Source organism: Camelus bactrianus, chromosome 30 (assembly GCF_048773025.1).
Source record: "Camelus bactrianus isolate YW-2024 breed Bactrian camel chromosome 30, ASM4877302v1, whole genome shotgun sequence".
Classification (NCBI taxonomy): domain Eukaryota; kingdom Metazoa; phylum Chordata; class Mammalia; order Artiodactyla; family Camelidae; genus Camelus; species Camelus bactrianus.
This window is the reverse complement of record NC_133568.1, coordinates 7916188-7940665: the sequence shown is the minus strand read 5'-3', so window position 1 is coordinate 7940665 and position 24478 is coordinate 7916188. Positions and strand designations below refer to the sequence as shown.

Below are 24478 nucleotides of genomic sequence, written 5' to 3'. Positions count from 1 at the left end.
AGTGGGTTTGCTCACACCTGCTGCTTCTATTTGTGATCAGGTTGCCCTTGGGGATGGGAGTGGCCTCCACTCATTCATCTGACCATCTCAGCTGTCTGGTTTGGACAAAGACCACCATGCTGGTGGCATCAAACACTGCCTCTGAGGAAACCGGTGCTGCTACACAGAGTCTCACCTGGCAAATGTCAAATGACTGAGTGCCTTTAGGTGGCCTTCAGGATCTCAGCATGCTGGCCAGACTTGTGATCCGAAGCTTCCCCAGGTCCTGGGAAAGTGGCACTTGGTTTCATGTCATTACATGTCCTTTCCATGCCCCTCTCTGAACTCTGGGTTGCCATATTGCACATATTAATTAATTACTCTACGAGTTCACTCCTCAATTTGGTTGACCCCTCTGATGAATCAGCATACATAAATAACTGGAATCCCTCAAGAGCTGGAGCCAGGTTATTAATGAGCATGTCTTTCCAAGCATGTCGTAGAAAGGACTGGGGAAGAAGCAGAAAGGGCTCACTTTCATAAGACGGCAAGGTGGCCTCTGTCCCAGCAGAATTGCATGTTGACCAAATCCCAGGGCTGGGGCTGAGACTCGGACTTGGCTCTAATCACTGCGCCTCTGACCTGTCCTCAAGACTGCAACTCCTCACCTGTTTCCGTAGGTCACCAGGTGGCTGGGTGGCATTTTGAGTTCTAGAGTGGTTACAGGGAATCAGCCAAGAGACGTTAATTCCCTTCAACTTGGTTTCAAATAGAAATGTGCCGCTAAGGTCTTAGAAATGATGCTCTTTGATTTCTGCCTTGGAATTTTTTTTTTTAATTCTTACTTTGGCCAAAATTTCTTTCTTCTTCCACGTGCCTTTGTTCTCTGTCACTTTTATCCCTCCTCCATCTGCCCTTCCTTTCTTCCTGCTCCCCCTGCACCCAAGCTCACTCATGAATTTGACAAATCTTGATCCAGAGGTGGGGACCAGGAGGGTATCAGACAGAGGAGACAGCACGTGCAAAGGCCCACAACTTCAGGAGCTCAGGATGCATTTGGAAAACCTGGGACTTGAGCAAAGCTGGATATGCAATCCAAGGGAGAAAAGGTGAAGTTGGGAGGAACCTGATGCCCAGATATGGAAGGACCTGGATTTCTATTTTAGGAGTTTTGATTTTATCCTGAACTTTACAGAGAAGCATTAAGAAAGGGTGTGTGTGTGTGTGTGTGTGTGTGTGTGTGTGTGTGTGTGTGTGTGACGTGATCTGATCCTGTTTTAGAAAGCTCTGGCTCTGTTATGCCAAGAGTGAACTGAAGGGTGTTAGCTTGGAAACAAAGCTACAGGAAGGCAGTGGACAGTAGAGCTTAGTGCCTGTGGCAGTGATGGGGAGGGGAGGAGTCCAAGGACACTGGGTTTTGCCCTGGTTAAGTGGGTAGATGATGTTGGTGGCTAAGGGAGGCGCAGGAGCAGTGGGTGTGTTTTTGGCTGTTTGATGATGGGGACCGTGGACACGAAGGAGGACAGTAAACAGACCGTGAATATACAGTGGCACCTGTACCACTGGGCAGTGTGTGCTTTCTCCTGTGGAGGCCAACTGCCCATCAGAAGAGTGGACATGGGCGACTTTGTCTTTCCAAGTAGTCAGCCAGCTCTCACCTTCCTGGTCCCAGAATGTCCCTTCTGATAGCACCACTCTGCGGAAAGAAGGGTCAGGCACTGACAAGGTACAGCCCTCTCTGCCCTGTCACGGCTTGACTGAAAAGATGAGATTGCACAGAATATTTGTCTGAGCTGCTTGCCTTTCCTCTCTGCAGCCATAATTTGGTGGGTACATGGCTTTCCCTTCAGATAGTCAAGGATGTGGCTTGATGTTTCCATTAAGTTCTTAGCCAGCGGCCTTACTGGGCCAAGTCAACAGCAAAACCCCATGCAAAGAAAGGGAAGCTGATTTCTATTCACTGAGCTCAGTTATTTTGTCAAAAACCTTTATCAAAATGCCTACCAAGTGCAGGAAAAAAATAGATATGAGGTGCCGGGGAAAGGGAAGTTAAGGATATACACCCAGAATCTATAATTCGAAGAAGTCAGTAGAAACCAATTCAAAGAAGAGAATTTGGTCTAGGCATCAGAAGACTAGAATTCTTATTTGAGCACTGTGGTGCACTTGCCTACAGAGTAGTAGTTCCCAGCATCGTCTTGGAATTAGAATGCCTGGTTCAAATCTTGGCTCTGCCCTTGATGAGCTGAGTAACTGGGTTATCACAAGGTTTAATTAATCCGTGTGAAGTGCTTAGACCAGTGCCTGACGCAGAGGGTGGATGTTAGCTAATGCTGAGATTGGTATTATGATTATTGTTGTTCTTGTTAAGGAGCTGTATGACCGGGCATAATTCAGGTCTGTCTTTGGCAGCAATGTCTTCACTCATAAGCTGAGGGCAAGATATTCCATTCTCGGAGTGTGTTCTGAAAGGACTTGGGGTTCCTCCACCCCCCCCATCATTTTATTCACTTCATCCATTATCTTAGCATGTCATATAAGTTTTCACTTCAAGAAAAGGCTCTGAAAAATAAAAAAAAAATTATGGGTCACTGGGCCAGATGGTCTAAGGTTCATCCTCAGTAAAAGTCTTTGAGTCTCTGAGTGAAGACATGCCTCTGACAATGGGCAGTGGGACAAAGTGACTTCAAGGGAGGACACCTAACTGAGCCAGGGCGGTCTCCTTGGAGGAGGTGAGTTGGAAAGACAAAATCTGAGTGTTTCTAGCAGCTGATGGATCTGGAAGAGAAGTTACAATTCCTAGAGTGAGAACTGTGAAGTATGCATGCAGAACTAAAACTATGGGGGGAGAAAGATTAACAGCTCAACTCAGACCTATTCTGAGGGCGGTGAAAGGTGAACAGGTTGGAGACAGGGCTTCAAGTGTAATTGACCCAGGTAGACGTTTAACCAAAGTGTGAAGCGATGAACAGCAGAAATGATCAGCTCCACTGAGGAAGCCATCTTTCTTACATGGACGGCAAAGCAGTGTCCAGAGCAGGCAGGCTCATGTCCACGTCACTGTAGCAACAGTGAGTTACTACTGGCTGCTAGCTGGTAACTAACTAGCCATTCCCCTTTTTCCTTAGCAATACTTCCCTAGCAAATGTTTAGTTGGGCACATCGCTGATTGAATTAAAGGGAACATTTCCTAGATGCCCTTGGAGTTAGGGATGGCCAGTACAGTATCCATGCAAGTGAAGGATTTTCAAGAAGGAATTTTGAGAGGACCCATTGCAGCCTTTCCACCCCTACTTCTTCCTGCTTCCCACCTGGATGACTTTTAGCTGCAGGGTCGTCTCAGATCAGGAAGTGGCCTTGGGGATGGAACTCATGTAAATAGGGGTTGCGAGAGCAGAAAGATGGAAAGAACTCGAGTCCTGGAGATGTCATGCAGCCATCCTATTATCTGCTTACCTCTGAATTCTTTTAAGTTGGGAGAAATACTCTTCTACTGTATTTAAGTCATTGCCCTTCCTGGGCCCGAGTCCTAGCCACAGAATGCTATTCTTGACACCCTGGCAGGGCTGGGCTGCCCGGGACCCCGTGTGCCTTGACTGTCTGGCTTGGAGCTGCTATAGGCTTGACCCCAATTCTGCCGTGTGCAGCATTGTCTTGGTGTGAGTGCATGAGCAGAAACCCAAAGCCAAAATCATTTTCAAAGCTGTCAGCTCTGCCTCCTGCAGACTCATGTTCCCCGCTGCCTCTTCATTTCCACTAGAGGAGAGAGAAGCTGCTGTTGAATACCTTTGTCTTTCCTGAATTGTTTCCTACATCAAACACTCAGCATCCACAGCGCAGAACGTTATAATGTTAACATCTTGCTGACTTTCTTTTAATTTCTTTTTAATAGAAGAATTAAAACATTATAGGCTGAATTGAACCCTCTTTGTATTGTCCTTGACCTGTTTTCCCCCCTTTCTTTTGAGAAACCATCTTCCAAGCCTCTTTCTCTGTGTTTTTATGACTTTACTGCACATATGTTGAAGTCCATAAGGAACAGACAACATCCCTTTGTATATTTTAAATGTGTATGTAAATGGTATATTAGTATGATTTCTCTTTATTCAACCTGGGTTTTCTAAAATCATCTATCTTTAAAAAAAAATCTTTTAAGGGTGTTTATTTTTTTCTGGTGTATAGCATAATGTTTCAATCATATGTATACATACATATATTTGTTTTCATGTTTTTGTTTTTCATTATAGTTTACTACAAGATATTGAACATAGTTCCCTGTGCTTACAGAAGAAACTTGCTGTTTATCTATTTTATATATAGTAGTTAATATTTGCAAATCTCGAACTCCCAATTTATCCCTTCCCACCCCATTTCCCCGCTGGTAACTATATGATTGTTTACTATGTCTGTGAGTCTGTTTCTGTTTTGTAGATAAGTTCATTAGTTCTCCCATTTTCTTTTCTTTTTTTTAGATTCCACATATGAGTGATATCACATGATATTTTTCTTTCTCTTTCTGGCTTATTTCACTTAGAATGACAATCTCCATGTCCATCCATGTTGCTGCAAATGGCATTATTTTATTCTTTTTTATGGCTAAGTAGTATTCCACTGTGTAAATATACCACAGCTTCCTTATCCAGTCATCTGTTGATGCACAGTTAGGTTGCTTCCATGTCTTGGCTATTGCATATAGTGCTGCTACGAACATTGGGGTGCATGTATGTTTTTGAATTAGAGTTCCCTCCAGATATATGCCCAGGAGTTGAATTGCTGGATCATATGGCAAGTTCTACAAAATCATTCTTCTTGCTGCATGTGTCTTGTTTATGAGGTTCCTTGCTATGAAATGTCCACTACTTTTCCATTGCTCTATTGATGAGCATTTAGATTGTTTTTAAATTTTCAATATTGCAAACAATGCAATAATAAATATCCTTTGACATGCCATATTACACATAGGAGTGAGTTTTTCTAGGGTACATATATCTAGACATAAAGCTAGTTTTCATAGAGACACATACCTTCACTTTAACAAAGTATTTCCAAATTGCTCTCTAAACAGGTTCAATCTGCAGTCTCTCCAAAGTGACAGTGCTCATTTCTCACCAAAAATTGACACTATTGAACTATTTAATTTAGGGCAACTGGATAGGTGTGAAATTGTCTCTCAGCTTTAACTGGCATTTCCCTGATTCTCAATGATATAGACCACCTTTTCATATTTTATAGACCATTTTGATGTACATTCCTGTGAACTGTTTTTAGTTTTGTCTGGTTTTCTTTGGGGCTGTTTGTCTTTTACTTATTGTAGTGGTTTCCCTGCATAGTTAGATATTAACCCTTTGTTGGTCAAATGCTTTGAAAATTCTTCCTCTGAGCACTCACTTATCTTTAGACTTTGTTTATGGTGTCTTTGGTCATACAGAACTCTTAAATCTTAATGTAATCCAACTCATCTGTTTTCCTCTTTTGTACTTTTTTTTGAATCTTAAGAAATCTTTTCCTTATTTGATATAAAACTCTTCTTGAATTTTCTTCTAGTATTTTTAAAGATTTTGTTTGTTTGTTTGTTTGTTTGTTTTAGCTTTTAGCCTTAAATCCATCTGGAGTTTATTTGCAACGTTTTGTGTTATTTTGTGTATGCAATAGAGCTCCAATGTTAATTTTCCAATATGGTGGGCCAATTGTGACATTATGTATTGAACAGTCCATTCCTTGTCTACTAATTTGTAATCACCACTGTCAGGCACCAAATTTCCAAAAATACATGGGTCACTTTCTGAACTTTCTGGTTTATCCCATTAGTCTCTGTACCTACACTCTCCTGTCGTACTGTTTTATCATGTGTTTTGATGTCTGTGATGTAAGCCCCTCTTCACTGTATTCTTTCGCAAAATTATTTTGGCTATTCTTGGCACTTTTTAACTTTCACATGAATTAAACATTTTCCAATTTTACTGAGATATAATCGCTACACATAAGTTTAAGGTGTTCAGTATGACAGTTTGACAATACATTGTGAGATGCATATGATTCTGACTGATCTTTTAATGAAGTGCTTCCTTCCTGTCTCTTTCAGCTGTTGTGTTACTTCTACTCCATCCTCATCTCAGAGACCCGGGTTCCAGCTCCAGTCCTGTCACCAGACGGCCATCTGATCTTGGGTGAGTCATCTAACTTCTCTGAGTTTTAGTTTCTCATCTGTCTGCCTACCTTGTGGGGTGCTGAGCTGATCAAGTGAAATAAGCTTGTGAGAATACTTTGAACAGATAAAAACACTGAGGTAAAGTAAAAAAAGAGTTAAAGTCAATAATCTCAGGACTGACCTGAGACAAAATGTAAAAGTCAGACTGTTATCCACAGACTTCTGCTTTCTCTACTCTTCCTGACTCTCCTTTCTCCCAAACTTCCTTGGTTGTGAGACACAGAGGTCTTCTACTGGGGTAGACATCATGATAACACGTCAGCGGCAATTTGGATTCATAAGACCTGGGTCCAACTTTAGACTCTAACTTTGTGACTTAAGGAAAGTCACCCAAACTCATTGAAGCTCTCAATTTATTCATCTTTATAAGGAGCATAATAATTCCCTCCTCCAGGTAGTATTATGAAATTCAAAAGAAATAACGTAGATGAGAGTACTTGGCAAAACGTGAAGCCTTATAAGAATCAGAAGGATTATTGTTAGTGTTCTTGCTGATATTTACATGTGAAAAAGGGTTTATAGGAAGGCAACGGTGTTTACTGTGTTGAAGTGCTTTGCACCCACTGCTTGGATCAAGGCGAATCAAAACCACTTTGTCTGTAAGTGTGGTGGAGCTGGAAGCAAGATGGCGGAGCAGAAGGATGCTTGTAGCTCACCCTCTCCCACAAATACACCAAAACTTACATCCGCGGACCCACTCAGCCAACCAGAGCACCTGAGGAACTCCAACAGATCGCCCTCTTTGAAAAACAAAGACGCCAAAAATCTGATAGGAGAAAAGGAAAAAAGAAAGAAGAAAAAGCCAAACAGTGCGGGATCAGTCCCGCAGGGAGGGAGGGGCAAAGGAGGACTAGCGCTCCTTTTCTGGGTCTCCTCTCTTTAATGGAGAGGCCAACGGGACTGAGGGGGAGCCTCTGAGGCTCAGATCTGCCCCGAGAACCCCTTAACTGACAGAACTAAGTTAAATAGGCACAAAGGGTCCCCACGACACCCAGCCCAAGACACAACTGGCAGCTGGGGCCAGGACAGGCTGCCTGAGCCGGGTGGAGGACTGGGGTGGCTGCACTGAGGCAGCCCTGGGGGACTGCAGGGTGCTGCGCAACGTGGCTGGGAGGGGATACGGAGCAGAACAACCTCGGTCCCCCATAAATTGCAAAAAAAGCAAAGCAACACGGCTGGTGTGCCCTGGGGGGAGGGGCGCCATAGCCTTTGTATCCTCAGACCCATGACACCATTACTGGCACTGTTCACGGGAAGAGAGGCAAGACACAGCCACAGCCACCATCTCTTCCTGTGCACAGCGCTCAGGTGGGGGCGGGGCTGAGACCTGAATCTGTACCTGGGGGCTCCGCAACCTCCTAGGCAGGACAGAGACTTGTTTACAGTCCAAGGTAGATAGGATCTTTCTGCCCCGGCACCTCAGAGAACTCACGCCGCCAAGACAAACAAGGAGCTGAGATTTGGCACAGAGCAGGGGTGGGGCTGTTCCACGGTCTTCCCCAAGCCCACCTATGGAGCGCCAACCCGAGGAGGAGCAGGCAGTTGCACAGAGCAGCGGAGCAACTGGCGCCAGGAGAGGGCAGGTGGCCACCTGCCTTCCTGGCAGGAACAGAATGCGGCACCTGACCACAGTGCTGGGAGGGGGTGTGATCCACCCACCTGCCTCACCTGAGCGCAGCGTCTGACTACGACATTGGGAGGGGGAGTGACCTGCCCTCCCACTGGTGCCAGAGAGATATGAGCAATATGAAGAAGCAGAGGAACCACTCCCAATTAAAAGATCAAGAGAAATCCCCTGAAAGCATGATCAAGGAAATAGACATTGATGACCTACTAGATCAAGATTTCAAAAAAGGAGTGATCAAAGTACTGAAGGAACTAAAAGAGATAGTGTTTAGAGATATAAAACATGTCAAAAATGAAATAGAAGCTATAAAGAAGAACGAAGAATTAGTAAACTCATTTACTGAGATGAGAATTGACCTAAAGGTTGTACAAAGCAGGCTAGATAATGCAGAGGAACGAATAAGTGACCTAGAAGACAGGACAACAGAAAGCACCCAATCAGAACAGCTACAAGAAAAACAAATAAAAAAAAAATGAAAACAATATAAGGGGCCTATGGAATAATATAAAGTGTGCCAATCTATACGTAATAGGGGTTCCAGAAGGAACCAGAAGGTATTTGAAGACATCATGACTCAAAACTTCCCAAACCTAAAGAAGGAATCAGATATCCAAGTACAGGAGGCTCAGAGGGTCCCAAACAGGAAGAACCCAAACAGACCCACATTAAGACATATCATAACCAAGATGGCCAGAGTCAAGGATAAAGAAATGATCCTAAAGGCAGCAAGAGAAAAGCAAAGAGTGAGTTACAAAGGAACACCCATAAGGCTCTCAGCTGATTTCTCTACACAAACACTACAGGCCAGAAGAGAGTGGCAAGATAGATTCAAAGTCCTGAATGAAAAAAAGGTGCAGCCTAGGATACTCTAGCCAGCAAGGCTATCCTTCAGAATAGAAGGAGAGATAAAGAATTTCACAGGCAAGCAAAAACTAAAAGAGTTTAGCAACACTAAATCCATGCTAAAAGAAATATTGACAGGTCTACTCTAAATAGGAAAGAAGCAGGATGTTACAAAAATGAGAAACTCATAACTGGAAAGGTAATAACTACCATGAATTACAAAAAGAATAAACGCAAAATTGTAAAAGAAGACAACTAAATCATTAAGAGTGGGGGAGGGAAGCAAGGAAAGCCACTGTGGAAAACAGTATGGAGATTCTTCAAAAGACTAGGAACAGACTTACCATATGACCTAGGAATCCCACTCCTAGGCATATATCCAGAAGGAACCCTACTTCAAAATGACATCTGCACCTCAATGTTCACAGCAGCACTACTTACAATAGCCAAGACATGGAAACAGCCTAAATGTCCATCAACAGATGACTGGATGAAGAAGAAGTGGTATATTTATACAATGAATACTATTCAGCCACAAAAACTGACAACATAACGCTGTCTGCAGCAACATGGATGCTTCTGGAGAATGTCATTCTAAGTGAAGTAAGCCAGAAAGAGAAAGAAAAATACCATATGAGATCACTCATATGTAGAATCTAAAAAAAAAAAATAATAATAATAAGAACATAACTACAAAAGAGAAACAGACTCATAGACATAGAATACAAACTTGTGGTTGCCAAGGGGGCAGGGGGTGGGAAGGGACAGAGACTAGGATTTTAAAATGTAGAATAGATAAACAAGATTATACTGTACAGCACAGGGAAATATATACAAGATCTTGTGGGAGCTCACAGCGAACAAAAATGTGACAATGAATATATGTATGTTCATGTATAACTGAAAAATTGTGCTCTACACTGGAATTTGACACAACATTGTAAAATGATTATTACTCAATAAAAAAAATGTTAAAAAGTGTGGTGGAGCCAATACAGCATCTTCAGAATCTTCTAGAAGATGCAGGAAGTCTTTTTCTTAAATAGCATTTCCTTTAGACTTTGCAGTGTGAATGTGTGGAAATGCATGACGTCCATCTGCCCAAACAGGCAGAGCTGCCCTGAAGCAGGTGCTGGGCTCAGTACCGACTTGAGAAAGTAAGAGCCTCTGGGGTGCAAAGGTAGGAACAAATCGGCCCTTGTACCCTTTTTGCAGCTACCATTCCATTAAAATGAGGATTAAGGTCAGCCCTGATGTTCTGTGAGAGGGCTTCCCTTGGAGTGAGCATACGGCAGTACCCCAGCATCTTTCTAAACCCTTGCTACTCAGACGACCAGAACATCTTTTGCTCCTGTGCCAAAAATCAGACTTGGGCTTGGGCCAAATGACATTCACAAGCAGAGACATGAGACTGTGGCCCACGTGCTTAATCTAATACTGCAACCCCTTTTCCTGGGTCATTGGGCTCTTGCCCTTCCCTCAGTTCTTCTGAAAGAGAATTTCTCACCTGTTGTTTAGCCACCTCCTTGGCTGATGCCGGACGCCACTGTTTTGACCACCAGTTTCTGCCGGAAGTTGTTGGAATCCTTCTAAGCCAATATCAGCATTACCACCCTTGACCTTAGAGTCTGACAATGTCCACTTCTCTGCCGTGGTTTGAGCGTGACTGGAGTCCTGGATTCTTGACCTGGATTTTGGACCTTAGTCTTCAGAACTCATGATCCACCTGTCCTTTCCTCGGGGGTCCACACCATGCCTGACTCAGTTTCATTCTTCTCTCCACATGTGACCCCTGCAAGCTCTGGCTCCTATGTTCATGCAATGACAAGGGTTAGGCTCTCCTTCCAGACCCTGTCTTGTCTAGCTTTACACTGGAGATGTGGCGCATGACTCTTTTCCTTCTGATTTGTAAGTTCTGGGTCTAGGGCCACTTTGTGAAATCTATCAGTCAGGTATCATTCCAAACAGGCTACAGCTGACTTTATTATTGACTTTTCAAATATGGATATGAAACTTAGGAATAGGTGCTCGAGTAGAAGCTGTGATGGTGTGCTCTGGTTTTCCTCTTTTTTTTTTTTTAATTGAGTTATAGTCAGTTTACAATGTTGTGTCAAATTCCAGTGTAGAGCACAATTTTTCAGTTATACATGAACATACATATATTCATTGTCACATTTTTTTTTCACTGTGAGCCACCACAAGATCCTTTGTGAATGAAGGAGCCAGCTACTGGGCGTTCCCCACCCCCCCCCAGAAGAGAGCCGGCTAGCCCAAGCTCACGACCCCTCCTTGGGGCAGCTCATATCCTGCAACTGCTTGATGTGGTCACAGCACTCAGGGGGAAAAGTCTTTAAAAGCCCAGCCCCTTATGACCACCCTGAAGGGTCATCTCATTCTGGGGATCTCTGTGAGGTCAGCTGAGGCTTTGTGATGAACCTACAGCCCCTCCCTCTGTCCATTACTACCTCCTTCCCTTCCCCTGACTTCTGAAACACTAGTCTCCGTCTCTAGTTGGATGCCTGAAGACACCGAAGCAGACATCCTTGGGTATTTTTCTTTTCAACCATCCAACTCTCTGTAGACTCACCACCTTTTTTTCCGTGTAAAGTCATCTTCCTTGTGGTAGGAAGTATAATGCCCCCTCCCACCCAAAGATGTCCACCCTCATCACCCAGAACCTGTCAATGCATTACCTTCTATAGTAAAAGGGACTTTGCCGATGTGGCTACGGTTACGGACCTCGAGATACAGAGGTTATCTTCGATTATTCAAGTGGACCCAGTCTAAAAAGCAGAGTCCTTAAGAGCAGAGACCTTTCCTGGCTGTGGTCAAGATTAAACTAGAGAAAAAAGATCCGAGAAGTGCGACACTACTAGCTTTGAAGATGGAGGAAGAGGCCACAAGCGAAGAAATGCAGCTTCTAGATGCTGGAAGGGGCGAGGAAGTGGGTTCTCCCCAGAGTCTCCAGAAAAGAATGCAATGGCACCAAGACCTTGACTTTAGCCCAGGGAGACCTGTGTAAGACCTCTGACCTGCAGAGCTCTAAGGTAATAAATTTGTGGTGCTTTAAGCCACTACATTTGTGTAATTTGTTCCGTTAGGAAAGTAATACATTGTCCTTAGCGGTTATGTTAACACTTGCACGGCCTTGGACGTGTGCTTGACTGTTGTTCTCTCCTCTGTAAAAGGCCTGTTTGGGGCCAGATGCTGGCAAAACACCTTCCCACTTGACATTTTATGGCCCTAACGGCTAGATTCCCTACCTGGCGACATTTATCTTCTCCTTCTCCTGAGGCAGGTGCTTGCCTGTCCGTTTGACGGCTACACCGAGGCAGGCCCACCCGAGATGCCGCAGGAAGCAGCAGACAGCCATGCACCAGGGTCGGGGGTGAGATGTTCTTTCTCTTTGTCTGCCCGGCTCTCCCCGTCTGTCTGTACCCTGACTGCTGTTTTTTCTCCCTGTAACTCCTCGTAACCATAGGAAAAGGCATCTCAGTTGGTGAACAGTTGATGAACCAAAGCCTGATGGCGAATGGATTTTTGTCATGTTTCTCTCTACTCGTGGACCTGTAGGCCCAATTAAGACGCTTTCTGATCACGCGGAAAATAGTTCATTAAAGGTTGGCGGCACCAAGCTCACAGGTGGGGTCAAAGGCAGCGGTGTTCTGGCTGCTGGTGAAAGTGAACGCAGCCTTTAGGGAAAGCCACCATTTTTAGAATTAAAAAAAAAAAGCCCTCAGCCTGCCTTCTGTTAGGAGTAAGTGTACTAAAATGCCACTGTAATTAAAACACTCGTAAACCCACCAGACATAGCTGTTGTGAAGGAAAAAAAACTGGACACTAAAATGGGATAAAAATAGAGCTCGTTTGGCCCCTTCACCCTCCTAGTGGGAAACCCATACAGTTGCCACTTCATTAACTGCTCTGTGTTAAGAAAAGCTGAGGTGACCACAAAATCGTGGTGATAATGATGGCTCTCTGCCGCATTTATCTAGCACATTATGCTTTTCAAAGCACTTTCTGTCTATTTAGTTGTTTAAGCCCCAAGTTCTCAGTATTTCCATAAGAAAGTGGGGGAGGTGGAGGGGGTGGGCATCCGCCACCTGGCTGGACAGATGAGGGGACTGGGTCCTACAGAGCCTAGATGACCCTCGTGTCATCACCACAATTAGTAGCAGGTCTGGGCCCAGGCACTGCTCTCCACACAGAGATCCACGTCTACCAGATCTCACTCACTAGAGTAGTTGGGGCACCTTTAGGTCAAGGTCAAACCCTGTCTTCAAGAACCTTATGCTGCAAGCCTCAAGCTACCAGAAACAGTTCTTACTTTGCTCTCAACAGAAAGAATAAAGTCACTAAAAATCAGTCCTCAAAGCTAGCTGGGAAAAGGCCAATGCATTGAATGGAGGAGAAAGAAAACCCTAAGAAGCCTGGAAGTGGATTTCAGCCTGTCACCTGCCTCACTAGGGTTGGTGACGCTGGCCAGTGATGTGTCCAGCTGTGCCAGAGTGAAGGAAAAGTGCTCCCTCTTCCTCCTTCCTTGGGGCCTACTCTTGCTGCCAGGAGCCTTGTGTATATGGCCTCTGTGAGGTGACATCACCAACACCACCACTGCTTGCTCCGACCCTCACCCCTCAACCCAGGTGCAGTTAGACTGACTAACCGTGAAGGAGATAAGACAGCCTGAGGCCAGTGGCACAAAAAATAAGAGCCCTGAAAGGCATCCCCAGCTCATCTGAACAACGAGGGTGAGACTAGTTCTCCACAATGATTCCATTTATTCCCCCAAGATTCCATTTTCCACTTGGTGTAGAAGAATGATTTTGATGCAGAAGACCTGGGTTTGAGAGCCAGGAGGTGTCTCTGACTGGGCTGTGATGTGATCTCAGTCATGGTCACTTAGCCTCCATGTGGTTCAGTTCTCTTGCCTATGAGATGGGGTAATAGAGAGTCTCCTTTCCATTCTGTAAGGTTGTCATGAGAGTGTAAGACCTAAATGCCAAGCACCATAGGGATGTTACGACTCTGTTGTTGGCCGGGGCGCTGTCATTGTAACTGTAGCCTCATAGTGACGACAACATGGCCAGAATCAGCAATTGTGGCAGTGCCGGTAAGGCACTTCTGAGACTATTCATCGTGTGTGGATACTTGCTGGAGAAGTCACTGGTGTTGAGATAAAGTGTCCCAGGCTCTTCCTTGAATTACTTGGGGCTTTACAACAACTCTAAGACATAGATCTTATTACTGTCATTTTTCACAACACAAAACTAAGAGAGAGAGGGGTGGTTTTAAAGCTGTTGACCCAGTGGCTTGTTGCCATAATCATGAGAAGTAGGGATGGCTGGTACTGGAAGCTGTTTCATATACGGGCGGAACGATTCACTATTCAAAGCGTCATTGATACGTCCACTAAACCCTGCTCTGTGATCCACCTATGAATTCCCACTAAGAATTTCCTCAGCAAGAACTTTCCAACACTGATTTGACCTGAGCGAGCCCATAGTGTGTGTTCTCCCACTGCAGAGTGGAGTTTTGGGGACGTGACTGCCAACCGGGGACTAACCCAGGGCCCCTTTCATCAAGGTGAGGCCCATGTGACTAGTTCTCACCAATGGGATGTAATGTGTGTCAATTGTAGGCCAACGTGGGTAGGAAGCAGGTGCGCCATTTTCACTTTCTTCTCTGTCAACCGCGTAGATGCAGCAGATCTGGTGTAAAACCCAACGGCCCTGGAAGATGGTGAACCCACAAGGTAGGAGGCCCTGGGCTCTGAATCACCACCTTGACAAATCTCATTTGGGCCTTATACGATCTATCTATTGGTGTTAAAGCACCAAGACTGGAGTGCTAGCTGTTAACCAGCTATTGTGCTACACGTCCCAGTGAGAAGAGGTCCACCAGAACCTTGGACCTGATCCTTGTCCCTGGCCATCTTGGAAACCATGGAAACCACTGACTTCCTTCCCTGTGGATACCTGATGACCCATCCTAAGCTGCTTTCTTTGTGCTCCATGTAGGTGGAGGGCAGCTGGTCTGCTTATCAATCAACCAATGAATCTATGTTTGGCCAAACAGTAGTGTTCATCAGTAAGGGACCTTAAGATAAAATTCACATTGCTGGAGAAGCTATTCCAGCCCTGAACCAGCGGTATCCCAACTCAGGCCCTCCTGGTGGCGTGAGGCAGAAAAACCAACCCATTCTCTCCCCTTTTTCACATTTGCAAACTATGTTCAGCCATGTCAGATTGGTTCATCTACTTTTGACATATAAACAGAATCTGTCCCTTTGGAATTTTCTGAGAAGATGGCTGCCACATGATCATGCTGGCTTGTATCTGGAAGCTGCCAGAATTAGGCAGTTAAGACACTGGCTCAAGGAGAAGAAGTTTTCCCAGAGTCTAGCTCTCTCAGCTCAGTCTTAGTTCCCATTGTGACCTCAGAGGGAAAAAAGTAATTTTGATTTTTCCATGTTAGCATTATTGGTGGTAACAGTTGCTTTGGAAGACACAGATGTAGCAACAAGTTCTAGAACGTACTCACAATTTCCCTGGTCACGGTGAGATCAATGGGTTCTACACAGAGCCTTGTGAACTTCTATTTAGTTGACTTCAAGTAGTAACAAGAAACAGTCCTGTAAAGATAGACACGGAAGGTCAGAAACAAGAAGTTCAAAGAATTTCAGTTGCTTTGCTTTTTAATTTAATAACATTTACTCCTTTTAAAATTGTAAGCAATACATGTTCATTTTAGATAAAAGATAAAATACATGTTAGGAGACAAGACATGAAATTCATCTGTGGTGCCACCATCCAGGTATAACCACTATCAACCCATGGAGCCCCTGTAGGTTGTTTTGTGACTATTTATGTGCATGTGGATATATATTTCTCTATTAGTTTACAAAATGGGGATCATTCTGCAATGCTGTTTTGTTATCTGCTTTTCATTCACTGACTAAGATATTAAGAACATCTTTTGCCAATAAATAAACCTCAGCTCTGTGGTAGACAGCTCATAAGATGGTTCACAATGATCCGTGCCGCCTACATCCTCACCGTTGTGTAATCCACCCCCCGGGAGTGTGGGCTGGACCTCTGACTTACTTCTAACCATAGAACATGGCAAGACTGATGGGATGTCAGCTCTAAGCCTGAGTTACACAAAGAATCCTGCTTACCCTCTCCTGCTCTCTGTCTTATTTACCATGAGGAAACCACCTGCTCTGTTATGAACAGCCCTGCAGAAAGGTGGGAAGTGGAATGAAGGCAAGCACCTGAGGGCAACCTTCAACCAACAGTCCTGGAGGAACTGGTTCCTGCCAACACCCACTGGAGTGAGCTTGAAAGTGGATCCTCTGTGTGTTAACCCTTGAGATCATTCAAACATCATGATCACAGCCTTAGGTGCACAGACTGGGGACCCAGTTCTCTGTGCTCAAGGGTCCTGACCCACAGAAACTGTAAGATAATATATGTTCACTGTTTTGAGCTGCTAAGTGTTGGAGTAATGGAGCCATAGATAACTAATACAAACCACATACTTTTTAATGGTTTAGTATTCCAGTGTAAGGTTTAGTCAATCTTTTATTGCAGTACATTTGGTTGTTTTATTTTTATTTTGCTATTATAAATGAGGCTGTAATAAATGTCCTTGGAGCTAAATCTTGGTAATCACCCTTCATTCTTCCCTGGGGGTAAGTTCCTTGGAGTAGAATAGCTGGATTTCAAAGGATTTGTAACTTTTAAGGCTTTTAAGCTGCAATTCCCAATTGCTATCTGATAGGATTGTACCCATTTATATCCCTGCTGGCTGTAGTTTGGAGTGACTGCTGGCCCACACTAAAGTGTTTACCTTTCTGAAGCGTATTTTTGGTTAATTTCAACCACTCTGTCTTAAGCTGCAAGTCTCCATGCACACTAGTTAGAAACAAAACCAAAATCAAACACAAAGACCCAAGAATGAAGACTAAGGTTGTATCTTTAAAACAACTAGATAATTTGATGCTAAATTGTTTTACTCAAAGTCCTGTTTTTTGAAGTCAGACAAATTCAACCACCATCACATAGGTATTCTTCTCTTCAATGAGCATTGAACTTCTGAAAATGGGATAACCCTCATCTTCCCCAAGAACTTAGAGAATGAAAACTGCGATATAGGTTGAAGGCAATGTAACCATGGGCTATTTTAAAAATCTTAGTTTGTTACAGTCACACAACGGATTGTTAATAAACTCAACTTTTTAAATTACCACGCCTAATGGACTGAATTCAAAAGCAAATTTTGGGGGGAAGCACTGTGCACACATAGATACCACTACCATTTCCACATTGCAACTTCACTGTTGGGGAAGAATGAGTATTTTAATGAAGGCTATATATTTTCACAGGCTCTGAACTCTGCCATTGGTTTCAGCTAAGGGTGCAATTTCATGCATCTAAATAAGTAAATAAATGAGGAAGAAAATCCATGTTAATTGCGGTAATTTGCAGTACTTTCAAATTCTTAATTAAGAAATAAAATAGGATTCATTACCCATGCCCACTGTAGATGGCATGCATATATCACCATTATGACCAGACACAAGACCTGAAGTTATTGCCATAAATGAAATAACAGAGGGAAACTGCTGGTGCCTTAGTGGCTGACATGTGCAAGCACAAATAGGAGGAGAGAACACTGCACACAATGCCTGTCCTCCACACATGCCCTTCTTTCTGATCTGGGATTGCATTATCCCAAAGCATCTCCCTTGAACCTGGAGTCCTGTCTCTCCCTCCTAACTTTGGGATAGGTTCTTCCCACAAACTCACACAAAACTTCTCTGAGCCTGTCTGGCAGCCCTGCTAGTGTCAGTTTTACCCAATCATCTGCCGCAGGTTGTTTGTCCACTTGGACTTCATGTCCCTGCCTGTCTCATTCTCCAAAGGTGGAAAAAAGAGAAGAACTTTCCTTAGAAGTGGAGGTATCCTGACTCATGCCATCTTTTGATAATTAAACATTAAATTAAACTAGGGAGAGCATATAACTTATCACACAGAAATCATTTTTGCCTGGGACAAATGCTTAGTTGGACAAGACACCAGATACATTATTAGATGCTGGAGAATCAGGGGGAACAAGACAGGAATTTACAGCCTTACAGGGACTTCTATTTTTAAGACGACAGTGTTTAGACAACCCTGCCCATGTCTTTCCGAATTCAATCCAAAACAACAAGAAAAATAAGAATAGAAATGCAAATTTCACCTTTGTTGGGGAAGGGCTGCCAAATGAAATAAAGGTCTAACCAGGGACAGGTAGATGTTGAAAAGTGTCTGCCACCAAAGACCTTAAGTGAGGCTGGAAGAGTGCAGAATTCATCAAGAGGGGCAGAACCAACATCACCTTTTGAGGAACAGCTGGTCCGCTAGTCTACAGTGAGCAGGCTATCTATGAGAGCATCCCTGGGCCCTGTTTGGCTCCACTGAGAAGCAGGGGAGGTGGTATAGACAAGAACATACTTAGGCATGGCATCCCTGCAGGAAGCAGTTTGCTGGGGAGGCACACTGGAGAAGAGAGTTTCAGTATTAGTCAGTCTTGCAACTGCCCATCTCTTCTTTCTTCTGGAAAGAAGGCTAAATCAATGTGTACACATATGCATACACACAACCCTGTGTATCCTAAGGCTCATCCCTGTAAGTGGGAGAGACTCTCTGCTGGATGGTATCATAGCCTAGTCCCTGCCCTATAAACTTTCTGTAAAACAGCTGGTTAAGAAAGAGCTCATCTCAGTCAAATGTGAGTCAGAATAAGAAAGAACTCATCAGAAGAACTCCACAAAAACATTGCAAGAAAAGAAGGTAATGATTAGAGAAAAAAAAAAAAAAAACACATACAAAATTGTGTTGCCAGGGAGCTAAAGGAAACTGTGCCAAAGGAACATAAGCAAACAAACAACAAAATTTTTCAAAAACCTTAATGAAAAAGGTATAAAGTACCTTATATAAACTAAAAGCTCAAGGAAGAAATGTCAAGACAACTGGGAGACAAAAAATGAGCTAGCAGAGTTCAGGAAAGGAGTGGAAGTGAAACATAAAGTCATCTCAAATATCAGGGAGCCACCAGACGTAACAAAAAGGTAAACCAACACTGCTCAAAATGCAAACGTCGGCTTAAGAACATGATTGGTAAAGTGAGCAAAACAAAATGGAAATTAATAGATAAAAAGTATTCGAAAAGGAACCTGATGGCTATGAAGATGGAAGAGACACTACACCTATTCACTTGCATGAAGAGGCCACGCAGCACTTGATGAAAAGTATTGGAAAAAAAAAAGGATAGAAAATATATTTGGAGAAACAGAATAACAAAACATTTTCCAGAAATAAAATATTTCAATCTATACACAAAGCAAAATCAGACCAAACTGAACCAAACAAAACCCAAAACATAAACCATCTTGGGAAAAGTTGACATAAAAATCATAACCTGAAAGGAAAAGAAAGACCCTTTTACCATCCAAACAAAAAGCAAAATCAAACAAAATAAAACAAAACCAAAGCCAGAAACAAAATTTATTTTCTAAGGAGGAAAAATTAGATTGGGTTCAGAGTTTTTCACAACAACATGTCGTGGTAGAAGATGGTGGAACCACACAATAACCTCGTTAACAATTAAATTAAAAAAAAGAGAAAATTACCAATTTTGTTTATCTTTAAAAAAACAGTTCTTGGGTTCATTGATCTTTTCTAATTTTTTATCTCTATTTTATTTCCTCTCTGATCCTTATTATTTCCTTCCTTCTGCTGACTTTGGGCTTTGTTTGTTCTTCTTTTAAATTTCTTTAGGTAATAGGTGAAATTGTTTAATTAAGATTTTTCTTGTTCTTGAGGAAGGCCTGTATCACTGTAAACATCCCTCTTAGAACTGCTGTTGCTGCATCCTGTGGATTTTGGTGTGTTGTGGTTCCATTTTCACTTGTACAGAGGTATTTCCTGATTTCCTCTTCTATTTCTTCATTAACCTATTGGTATTTTTAGTAGCATGTTGTTTAGTTTCCATGTGTATGTTCTTTTCCCATTTTTATGATTTCTAGTTTTATGCCATTGTGATCAGAAAAAAAAATGCTTGATATAATTTCTAGTCTCTTAAATTTGTTGAGACTTGATTTGTGGCCTAGTATGCAGTCTATTCTGGAGGATGTTCCATGTACACTTGAAGAGAATGTGTATTCTGTTGTTTTTGAATATAATGTCATAGATATCTATCAAGTCCAACTGCTCTTTTGTGTCATTTGACACATGCTGTTGCCTTATTGAATTTCTGTCTGATGATCTGTTCATTGATGTAAGTGAAGTGTTCATGTTTCCTACTATTATTGTATCATTGTCAATTTCTCCCTTTATGTCTGTTAGTATTTGCTTTATATATTTAGGGTCTCCTGTATTGGGTACATATATGTTTACAAGTTAACAGTCTGTACACACTGATACCTTACTGTAACTAACCTAGTTCTTTAAGATTGAGGAAACTGAGCTGTCTTTACTCCATATCATCCCTCATCCTTCATATGCAATTAGATACTAAGTCCTGCCATCTCTTCCATTCTTGTATTCCATTCTCTCTGCAACTCCCAAACATCACCTTCTGCACTCCTGAGCTCCTGATTTCTGAGTATTTTGCCACCAGCCTCAGTCCCCCTACAGATTCAGCATTCTGCGCCTACACCCATCTTCTTCAGCACCACTTGGTCAAGCCAGCTCCTTTGCTCCAAGGTCTCCGATTGACCCCCTTTCTTTTACAATCAGTTCCTTCAACTGATGTCAAGGTTCTCTGCAACTTGATATGATGCCCTTTCCAAGACAACTGTCCATCACTCCCATCCTATACACTTTCATCAACACCGACAATCCTGCCAACCACGCCATGCACACATGCTATCACTAATGGCTTTGCTGACCTGGACCTTAATTATCTTCCTTACCTCCTCTCCCCTTCCTCTGCCTACCTATCAAAATCCTGCTTCAAGAGTAACTGCAGGGGCACCCCTCCCTGGTCCACCAGCCCATGATCTCTATTCCAAGCTCTTTTGACATTTTTTGCCAACAACCCCAGCTCGGCCTTTTTCATAACTTGTGCTGTGAATTGCATTTATTTGGACATGTTGATCTCATTTGATGGACAGTGAGCCTCAGGAATGATCTATTGTGCTTCTTCTATGTTATCCTTGACATCTCACAAGGGACTGAGAATGTAGTAGGTGCTCAGCAATCTTATATGCCTTTTTAAAAATATAGAATCCATTGCTTCTGTCTGTCATTTAGCTGGATGCCAGCTCACCTGGGTCCTAAGCCTTAAACAGTCTCCTTCACTGCCTCCTCCCTTCCAGGATTATAGTGACCCAATTTCTTACTGTCATTTTCTAATTATTCACCTAGCCTAATTAACTACAATAGAGTTGTTTAAAATTTCAAAAACTGGTTCCCTATCTGTCATCTCAGTGGACCCTCCCATGATGCTGTGTTGTACGCACAGTGGAGATTGTCAGCTCATTTTGCAAATGGGGACATAAAGTCAGTGCGTCACTGGTGCAAGCGAGGCCAGACCCCCAGTTTCTGCTTCCAGTCCAATATTCTTTATATCAGAGAAAGCTGTGTCTCCACCCCAAGTTTCTAGAATTTCTCTCTGGAATTATGAATATGTATTTTTAAAACATTGATTTTTGCTAAAATGTCTCTTTATTTTGCTATTTCTCCTTCCTTGTGAAGATATTGCCCTCTCCCCTGTTGGTAAGCCTTCTTTTTCTTTCCTGAAGGATGGCCCCACTCCATCCCCTTTGGTTTTTTTGCCCCTGAGTTTCCACTTAGCCCTGCCACCCTCTGGAGAATCATTCTGGCTTAATGCCTCCTGCATCCTTTCAAATTGTTCTTGTTCCTCAGCTTGGGATTTCCTGCAGGGCTGGCCTTCTCAGCTAATGAAGAGTCTCCAGCTGAAGGCACTGTTCCTGACCAACTTTCCCAATCCTGCTGGGACGTGGGGGTGGCGGCTGGGGGAGAGGAAGTACCAGTCCTGCCTTGATGCTCCGGGATTGCAGGCAGGAGGCTCTGTTCATGCAGCTCCGGTGAGCCCTGGAAATTGCTGATACTTGGTTTTGTTCTGAATGACCCCACTCCACTCCCCCAAACCCCCACACTTTAAATTTAAAATCATCCACTTTATCTTCTTCCAAGAGGGTTCATTCACAGTGTGTTTTTCCTTTTTCTAAACTGTTCAATAGTATCACTTTATAATGTGTAGGGGTGGTAATCCTTATACCCCAGATTGAGTAGGAGTGACCTTTTATTATGCATTTTGGAGAAATGCTGGGGTCATCCCTCAGCATAATCGCTCATTAAATAAAGTGGGTTTTAAGTCATCACAATCCTAGTAGCAAATATCTATTATTTTTGTTCCTATTTCCATCTTGTTAAAGGAATTCATAAGGGGGAACAGGTAACCCAGACTGGCTGCATCATAGAACCTCATCTCATTGGCTATCAGCTTGGTCCAAAAGGTGGCCATGGGACCCAAGCTAGACCAGGCAGAGCCCTTCCCTAGGAATTTCAAAGTGGAGCTGGATGGAGGAAGCCAACTATCCCGTCTGGCTATGGAATTGTCAGGTTATGAAGCTGTAGGGGCTGGTACCAAATCCTCAGCAACAGCCAATTTGAGGAAATCAAATAACCTCTACAGAGAAATGTAAATGGAGATAGAGGGATGGGTGGCATTAAAATCCCCAATTCTAGTTATTTATGAAGCCAGCTCCCACCCCTGGTTTTTCTGGGGTTGGCTACATGAGCCTGTAACTCACCTTTTACTACTAAAGCCAATTTAATTTGTTAATTGCAACCAAAAGCATCCTGCTAATATAACCCCTTCTGCCTGTGCCTTCTCTCATCCCAGGTCCCAGATGCCCTTGGACTGTGCCTTGGCTGCCCGAGACCAGGTACTCCTACGGGGCTGATTCCTGCCTGCTTGGGAAGTCCTGCCCACACGGACACTGTCCCATCGGCAGAAGAGGCATAAAATGCACGTGTCCCTGCAAGAAGGGGGGCTGCACAGGCCGCGGGACCTGCTCACTGATGTGCCCATCTGTCGACACGGGGCCAGGCACGCAGTGGGTGCGCGATGAGTATTTGCGGAATGAGAGGATCAGTGAACGTGGCCATTCATTCATTCCCAGGGTCATTCAGAGGGCTGGGGCGCCTCTCTGTCTTCACGGAATCGTCCGTCACTGCATCTGCATTTAACCCCCTCCTCAGTCCACCTCACCCTACCTGTCCAGCTTCGTCTCTCATGCTCCCCTGCTTGTTCAAAGAGCCTCTTGGTGTGAAGTAAGAGATAAGTTAACTCAACTGTGGCCTTTTCCTGCAGCCTCTGTGCCTTTGCCTGGCAATTCCATCCATCTGGAAAGCACTTTCTCTCTGTACTTCACAGTCTCGTGTTTTGAACTCACGCCTCAAGACCTGGCTCAGATGGAACTCAGGCCATGGCCAGGCCCCATCACTCCCATTCAGCAAGAATGCCATGCCCCAGGGGGACCTTCACTGAGTTCTTTCAGCCTTTGCCCCTCCACAACTCACATTAAGAAGAGCTACTGATGATCACGCCATCTTTCCCCCAGCAGACGCTGCACTCCTTGGGTACAGCTCTCCTGTCTCTCTTTGTCTTTGCCCATCATCTCTTCCTCCTGCCCCTCTCTTCATCCCCACCCATCACCGTGCTTTCCCACCAACCAGGTTCCCACACAGCCTCAGGCAAAGCAGATGTCTAGGAAATATTTCACCCAGGAGCAAATCTGTGCACCTCGGTGCAAAATAAGCTCTGGCCTCACTGGGACAAGCACGTGGAATCAGGCTGCTGGGCTCATCTGCAAAGTGGGGTTAAAAAAGTGACAGACTTTATTTCGGTATGGCTGATAAAATGCACAGCTGGAGCCAAGTTCTTAGCTCAATGCTTGGCCCAAAATTAGGTGCTCAATAAATGCTGGTTGTTACTGATAAGTCTTAGGTACCTGGAAAGCCAGCAGGATGCTTTTCATTTCCCATACAGTCCAGGTCTCTTGATATTTACAACCTGACAATGATCCCCACTTCCTGCCTAACAGTGTGGCTCCCCCTTCATCTCCCCCACCCCTCCTTCAGGGGTCCCCCCTCTATGGCCACAGCCAAGCCAACTTCTCCCCTGTTGGAGTTCACCCCTTGCCATGGCTCCCTTCCCTCCTGGGCCAGAGGAGGCGGGGAGGGAAGGGCAGTTGAGCCCCACCAGGGACTCCCCGCCATTCACTGCCCTGCCTGGGCCTGGGAGAGATGGTGCAGAACTGGAATGTGAAGCCGCCCTGATGTTCATCAAACGTCCTTTTTTTGCTACCCAGCTGTCAACAATGAGGTCCCATGAGGAAACGGAGCAGGACTGTGTGCTTTCTCCCATTTTCCCCTCTGCACATTTAGGCAGTTGGCTCTGGAGGTTATCTGGCTGAACTCCAAGCAGCTCCCGAGGCTAACAATGGGGTGATGCTCTCAGACAGAGCGCGCGCTCCCTTCCTTTCCTTTTGTTTCTGTGGCTCTCTCTGTCTCTGGCTCGCCTCCATCTGCCTTATTCTCTGTGTTTGCTTTCTCTCTCTTCAGCTCAGATCTCTGTGATTCCCAGCTCTGGCTTTTCTGTCATGTCTCTAGCTCTCCTGTCATTGTCTGTCTCTGCCCATCTCCCTCATTCTGACTCTCTCCTCTCCCCGCCCCCGCACGTGCGTCTCAGCTTCCCGGCTCTCCTCCCCGCCATGATGCTGCGGCCGTGAGACGGGGACC

The 24478-nt window shown here is 44.1% G+C and overlaps 1 protein-coding gene across 6 annotated transcripts in view; it reads right to left on the bottom strand.

Annotated features, from left to right (window-relative positions):
• Positions 1 to 24478, bottom strand: part of SLC14A2 (solute carrier family 14 member 2) — a 429661-nt gene that overhangs the window by 173567 nt on the left and 231616 nt on the right. For 5 of the 6 annotated variants that reach the window (XM_045521425.2, XM_045521422.2, XM_045521421.2 and 2 more), the window contains exon 3: positions 15198 to 15288. The gene's annotated coding sequence lies outside the window, so the exon portion shown is untranslated. Of the gene's footprint in view, positions 1 to 15193; positions 15289 to 24478 lie in introns of all 6 variants that reach the window. The other variant, XM_045521419.2, reaches the window with a different exon arrangement.